Source organism: Suricata suricatta, chromosome 4 (assembly GCF_006229205.1).
Source record: "Suricata suricatta isolate VVHF042 chromosome 4, meerkat_22Aug2017_6uvM2_HiC, whole genome shotgun sequence".
NCBI lineage: Eukaryota > Metazoa > Chordata > Mammalia > Carnivora > Herpestidae > Suricata > Suricata suricatta.
In genome coordinates, this window is record NC_043703.1 from 113592164 (window position 1) to 113599726 (window position 7563).

Sequence of the window (7563 nt, forward strand, 5' to 3'; positions counted from 1 at the left end):
TGTAAATATAGGCACATGCATATTTTTATGTAAAATTGATTTTTAAAAACTGAAATCTATACTCTTGCTGATACCATCGCAATGCAGATGGGAAGGTAAGAGTATGTAGTCCAATTTCATGCAGTGAGAAAGTCCCGGTGTGTGCTGTTAACATCCCAGAACGCATAGCTTTCCACGTCTGTTGGCTTAGAATGGCAGGTGAAGCGCCCAGGGTATTTTGTTTGGGTTTCTTCTGCTAAACAAAGATCTCGAATTCTCCAAGGTGCTGAAAGTGACTGCTGACTCCTTTCTCTAGTCACAGACCTAATGCTAGTTTGTGATGTTCTTTGAATCACTTCTTTGAGCGCAACATAAATTCTTTACCCAGTCAACCTAAGACTGCGATAATGCCCAGGATGATTCGAAATTGAGCACTGCAGCAAGCCCCTGACCCTGTAATCAGCCACTTGTGTGGTTTATTTTTTTATTTTTTATTTTTTACTAAAGAAACCAAGTCCTTACCTGGGTTTCCTATGGGCTTCTCTGATCCATCCCTGAAGTAGCCAAGAGCAAATGCTGGGGTGGGGGTGAGGGAAAATGTCAACCTAGGATGGTGATGCTCAAAGTAACTGCCTAGCAGGGTCTTGGGTGTCACTAGGGGTATTATGGGATTTTTTTCCTTCTTGCCTCTGCTTCATCCTTTAAAGAGAAAACTTATTTTTGGAAATCATATACATACACGTTATTTAGGCTTTTATACCATGCCATAGTGGCAAGAAAACCACTTTCATAATACTTTATAAAGTATCCCTGAATCTGTCTTCTCTTCCTCCTTTACCTGCCCTGTGTGTTGAACTCCAGGAAGTCAATGGCTGCAAGGTGATTTCCTGCAGGTCAATCTGGTGTGTGCGTCTGTCTGTCTGTCTAACTCTTGGATGCAGTGTGCTTAAGTAGCTGGCTACTGAGTTTTAAAATCCTTTCTGGGAGAAGATGACCCAAAGACCCTTTTAGGGTGGTGGCTTTTCTCATTCAGATCTCTGACTATGGGATATTTGTTTGCAAAGGTCTCTCGGGATGGGGAGGGGTATGTGTGCTATTTGTGACTTATCATGATTTCTTCATTAGTATTTATTACATGGATGATTTCCTTATGCTACATTCTTCTGAAAGAAAACTGCCGAGCACTGCTAGAGTCAGCTATTACATGGCTGAAGAAATTGAGTATCTTTGTCTTCTCTCAAAATCACAAAATAATTAGGAAGGCATCCAATTCCAAGATTTATCCAAATTTTTAAGTTTGTCTTTTTTTTTAAATTTTTTTAATGTTTTATTTATTTTTGGTACAGAGAGAGACAGAGCATGAGGGGGAGGGGCAGAGAGAGAAGGAGATGCAGAACCGGAAGCAGGCTCCAGGCTCTGAGCTAGCTGTCAGCACAGAGCCTGATGCGGGGCTCGAACCCACGAATGTGAGATCTGACCTGAGCTGAAGTCGGAGGCCTAACCGACTGAGCCACCCAGGCGCCCCCCAAATTTTTAAGTTTGATTTCTTACTCTGGTGGAGGGAAGCAGTGAAGTTAATGGGGCATTCTTTAGTTTACCTTTTACCTGACAACCAAACCTGCCTTCCCTTTTCCCGTCCCTAGAATTGGTGCTCCGGGAATATTGCTGTTAACCATCAATGTTGGGGGCCATCTTCCTAATGGTAAACACAGCCTAGAGAGGGGAGCAGCAGATGAGAGAGTATGGAATTCTGTTTCCAGATGTTTATTTATGTAAATATGACACCAATGTAAATCCTGTGTCAAGATCTAGAGAATGGTGCTTTTTACTACAGTTAGCACATGGATTTTTAGTAATACATGTTTTAGAGAATCTTTGCTGTGTATATGTAAACCTCTGTATTGTCCATTAACAAATAAATTATTTCATTATTAAAAGAATTTGGGTCTTCCTGTTCTTTTGTGCCCTTTGGGGTTTTTGCTTCAGAACTGAGTTAATCAGACTCCTTAATTTCATAGAAAGTTCACTGGCCAAAAGTTTTCATCTCTTGGGCTCTGTGAGAAGACTTTAGATTGTGTGGCTCAGGCTGAGCTCATATACTGATCAGAACCGATGCCGGTGTAGCTGCCCCTCTTACCCATTCTCTGCTCCACACTCGCCCTTGGGTTACTGGTCACCACGCAGTCACCTCTGATGTGGACAACCAAGACGGCACCTGGTCTCTCCAGCCCATGCTCTGCTGGGAAGGACAGAGATGGAGTCACAATTTAATGTCACATAGTTGTGGAATAAAATTGGGCAGGGATGATGGCATTCGAGTTGGGCCCTGGAGAAAGTAGGTGTCGGCGAGAACAGGAGCCCAGAGCAGAGGCAGATGTTTGAGGAAGGGGGCAGCCCCGCATGGCTGGGGTCTGGCCTGGAGGCCAGAGCACGTGGTGGGCGATGGGACACGTGCAGGGAGGACAGATGGTGAAGGACACATGAGATTTACCGAGAGGAGAGAAGGCACCTGCTTTAAGGGATTAATTTACATTCATTCATTCATTCAACAAATAGGGATTGAGTGCCTGCTCTGAGCCAGGCTCTGTCATAGAGCTGAGGACACATCTATGGACAAAACACAAAACTCCATCTTCTAGTACCACTTTCTAGAGTCACTGACTGGCTTTAGACCTCAAGTCCTGCCAGCAAGCCTCCGAGCCAAGCACCCTCCCAACCGGACTCTTCTTGCTCCCTCAAGAAAGCACTTGTTCAGAGTCGAGAGGAAAGAAAATGGCGGCTTTCTCCTTCTTGACAAGGGACTGCCTACTCTTCAAACCACCTAAAAATTCTGAAAGGTTTTTATGGGGCCCTGTAAGTTATCCATGATGGTGTGCAGCCTGCAGGGCTTATAAAAAGATCTTTCTGGTACTTCTACTTGAGAGAAGTAGCCTTTATCTTCTGCTTTCTCCAAAAAGCATGGGCCAGTCTAGGATGTGAGATTCTAGAATCTTCCTCTGTGGACAGACTCCAAACTGAACTCAACCAGGCAGTGAACTGTCAGCAACACTGACAAAAGCTGCGTCAGTCCCACAGCACCAGGCCCCCTGCTCACTGTGGCTGAGGGACAGGAAGCTCTGGGCCGCAGATAATCACGGAGGCAGCTCTTAAAGAGCCGCCCCCACAAGATGACAAATCTTATTCCCAAGGTTTCCTGACTTTGCTCACTCACAGCAGCCCGATGAAGTGTCCTTCTTTCTGCTGATAGGTCCACATCACCAAAATGGTCAACTCATGGGTCCTGAGGACTCTGCTGAAGCACTTCTGGGAGCTCTGACCTCAGCTCTGCGGATGACCATGGCCACTGTCCCCATCTCTCAGAAGAGGGTGCAGGCAGAGGGAGGGGAGGCGTTTGGCCCTGAGTCCACAAAGCTGGGGGGGGGGGGAGCTCAAACTCCAGAGCCCACATTCCTTTGCCTCAGTTTTTACAAGAATGGTATCAAACTGTAATCGGTTTTCCATATATAACATTTTCTTTTTTAAGCCTTTGGATGAGGAGGGACCTTAGGCTCCAGTTAATGAGGCAGAAACTGGGAATGCACAAGACAAGTGTGGAATGTCACTGCTAAGTCATCGTCCTCACCTCTATCTTAACATGCCTCTCTGCCTCTTGTGAGGAATAACCCCTAACTCTTGAACCTCATGGAGGTCTTGTGACAATAACCCAGCATGCTCCTAGAAGAGGACATTCTATACATGACTTGAAGACATTCTTTCTACACCAAGTCATTTTGGTCATAGACCCTGTGACATCACTTCATTCGAGTATTTACTTAACACACTTCCATGTAGGCCTTGGGATTCCCCCTTAATCAAGTGCCACTTTGGTCCACCTCTTAGAGGTCACCATGATGTAGACGAGGAGGGACACAGCAACCCTCTCTGCAAAGACACCGTGGAAGCCTCTTGTTCCCATTGCCCACCTGGACCTTCCCATTAATTAAGGGCATTGGGCTCCCCATGGCTGAGGGTCTCACAGGCAGGAACCCTGCAGGGAGCATTGTTCTGGGCTTGGCAGAGACCAGGTGGCAAGTCAGCCCTCTACCCACCCTGTCCCATGTGGGATTCATGAGAGGTCCTTGTGGGGACCACATGAAGCAGATGGGGCTGCTCATTGACTAGGGGTGAACACATGCCCAGAGGAACAGGAAGCTGCTTGCCAGATGAGAGTTACTGACACCCTTTCAGTAGACAGGAGGACAGGCTCTACCAGGCCACAACTTTTGGGACCCTGTCTCAACATGCACAAAGGCAGCATCTCTGGTGAAGACAGGCTTAGGATGTAGTAGGACAACTGAGGCAAGAGCAGGTGCAGAGCAAAGGGTGTGGCCCCAAGGCCAACACAGAGGTGGTGGACTGGGGACTCCAGGGCTGGAGAGGTTCACTGAGGTGCTGCGGGAAGAGGGAGGAGTCTTTCAGCAGATGCTCTTGGCCTGACCTGGGGGCAGAGGTGAGCAGTGACAGTCATGGTAGGGAGCTCTGTGTCAGGAATATGTCTACCTCTAAGGAAACCATGGGCCCAGGAGAGAAGACACCTGGGAGGCCCTGGAGGACAGAGGAAAGGGAGAAACGCCAGCCCAACCAAACTTGCTGGCCACCCAGATGGCCAGGCTGGATAACACCTGGCGGCAGGGCTAGGTCTGGGAGACCCAAACCATCTCCTGGAAAGATCATTTAGTTAAAAAATGTCTGACAAATTCTTGCCTTGCCTTACTGATGTTCCCATTCCCAGAAGGGATAAGATGCTGTTATCAGGGAGCACTGGAGCGAATTCTGATGAGCAGCGGAATGAGAGATCGTCAGGGGGAATACAATGTCCTTTAGATACCCTGGACAGAGGTCCTGGGCGGTGGTCAAGCACATGGACTTGGTCAGATGGATCCAAGAGCCAATGTCAGCTCTAGCCTTTATACTCTGGGTGACCTGGGGCAATTGTCCTGGGCTCTATTTTCCCATTCTGTAAAGTAAGGATAGTATAGTATTTATTTCCTAGGGTTGTTGGGAAGCGGGGGACTCAGAGAGAGGGTATGGAAAGAGCCCAGCCCCATGCCTGACTCTGGGAGCATTTAGCACATAGGAGCAATCAGGATTATTTTACCAGCAAGGAGAGAAGCCCTGACACTGTCAGAGATGCAGCTAAGGTTTTCAGAAGACAAAATTCTAACATTCAGGAAAGAAATCAGCCTGGAAGGGAAAACTGCATGAGATGGCAGGGAAGTGTTAAAACATGTTGTTCTGACTGTGCTATTTAGACAACAAACAGCAGGCAGGAAGTGGTTAAACTGACAGGGGGAGAGAGAAAAGAGAATGACTCAGGGACAGAATGTGGCCAAAGGTGGGGAAAGGAGTGTTTTTCAGGTTGTAGCTCACTTAGGTGTTGTTCAAAAAGTCAGAACAAATACTAAAACCCCTCCAGCCCTGCAGGGTAGTTCAGAGACTCTCAGAGACCAGGAAATACAGGGTTGGTTAAGGCAGCGGGACTCTTGCGAAAATGCCTACATTTTGCAGGCTTCTCATCAGAAGAGCAGGAGGCGCCTTAGGAACGAGGTTGGCAGGTGTTTTTCCAAAAGCAAATTCAGAACAACTGTAGCTAGAGTGCTAGTCAGTCAACAAAGACTCCACATTTCAAGTGTGAACTCTGAAGCTGCCAGAGCTGTGACAGTTCTCCACAATGTGGCAACTAAAAGCTTTGGTCAAAGCAGCTTCAGGACAAGCATAGACCAGCACAGGACATGGAACAGCATGGGGCCCAGAAGAGGCATTAGTGGAAACAAATGACCAAGAGAGGACTTGGGTGAGACACTGTTTTCTCTTCCCCACACTTCCATCCCTCAATGATGGGTGAAACCACTTTTCAGAAATCAGAGCAGGCATCTCACTGCTTTCCCTGAAGAATGGGCATGTGATTCCTCAGGGGAAAAGTGACTCATTAAATGGGTCACCTTTCTCTTACTATTTAGACTGCCAGGAAATTCAGAGCCAAATTCACACCTTGCCTTTAATAATTATGTGAGACCCTGAGATTTGTGTTTTTTCTTAATCGAAATTCCCCCAGTCTTTTCCCTAACCTTGATTTTTATTTAAGATTTCTTCTTCTATTTTAACATATGTAATTTTGGAAGTCATTTTAGGTTTACCTTTGTAGAGAACAGGGAGGACACAGTTGTGTAAGAGCACTACCTGTGTATAAATAAAAAGTTCCAGTCCTCTCTTTGTCAAGTAGAGGGAAGAGAGGTTGACTAAGCAAAGGGTAGGGTTACTGGTGTCCAGAGTGCACAGAAAGAATGTGAGTGTGGGATTTTTTTAAGCAGTGGAAATAAACTTGCCCAAAACTAGTAGGGAGCTGCATCAGGGCTGAAAGCAATCCCTACTTTTCTAGAGGAACTGGGGCTCCTCTGGGGGTTTCCGCAGAGGCTGGAGACCGCGGCAGAGTTGACCTGGGTCTGAGTCACCTATCAGTAGCAGAAGGAAACACCACCCTTTCTCCCCACCTCAAAAAAGCTCATTGGATTGCGAGTAAATGAGGAAATTGTTTTCACTTCACTAGCCTGGAATCTGCTCTGTTGTGTATTCTCAAAGAGAAAATCACTTGCAAATTTCAGCATTAAACTCCTTGTGGTCCCACAGAGATTAAATTAGTGGACGTAGGTCTATCTACAAGAAGGCATCTGGTGGCATGGATGGAACATAGTCCCTAACCCTGTCCCATTCAACACAAATACAATAATTTGGACTCAGGTATGGACGGCATATTCTCCACATCAGAGGATGACCTGAGGTGGCAAGATGGCACTCGGATTGCCTATAGGAAGCAGGCTCTTGAGTGCCAACATGAGGGGGCATCTTTGACAAGTGCATTTTAAGAGATAGGTGCAGGCCCCCCACCCCCTCCTTGGCTGTGGACAGTCCCAGAGGGGGGTACCACCTACTGCCTCGGGTCAGAGAGGAAAGAGGGCTCAGTGGCCAGAATCTAGAGTGAAGAGGCCACCAGAGTGAAGCCATGGGGAGGTCACTGGGAAGCTGGTCTCCCCCCATTGCCCCCAAAATCTCCTATACACACCATTAGCCTTTTAAAACGGTTCTCACAACATATCATAGTGAAACTGGCAAAATATAAAGAGAATTCTGAAAGCACCTAGGGATAATAGGGCCTTAACATACAAAGGGAAACTTATCAGAGTGGTTATAGACCTATCTACTGAAACGTGACAGGCCAGAAAGGAATGGCAGGAAGTCTTCAAACTCAAATCCCAGAGAAAACAATAACTCTAAACCCACATTTTTCAATAACACTGAATGTAAATGGACTGAATGCTCCAGTCAAATGACACAGGGTAGCAGAATGGATCAAAAACCAAAATCCATCTATTTGCTGTCTACAAGAGACTCACGTTGGACCTGAAGACACCTTCAGATTGAAAGTAAGGGGATAGAGAAATATCTACCATGCGACTGGACGCCAAAAGAAAGCTGGAGTAGCCATACTTATATCGGACAAACTGGACTTTAAAATAAAGGCAGTCACAAAGAATGAAGAAGGACATT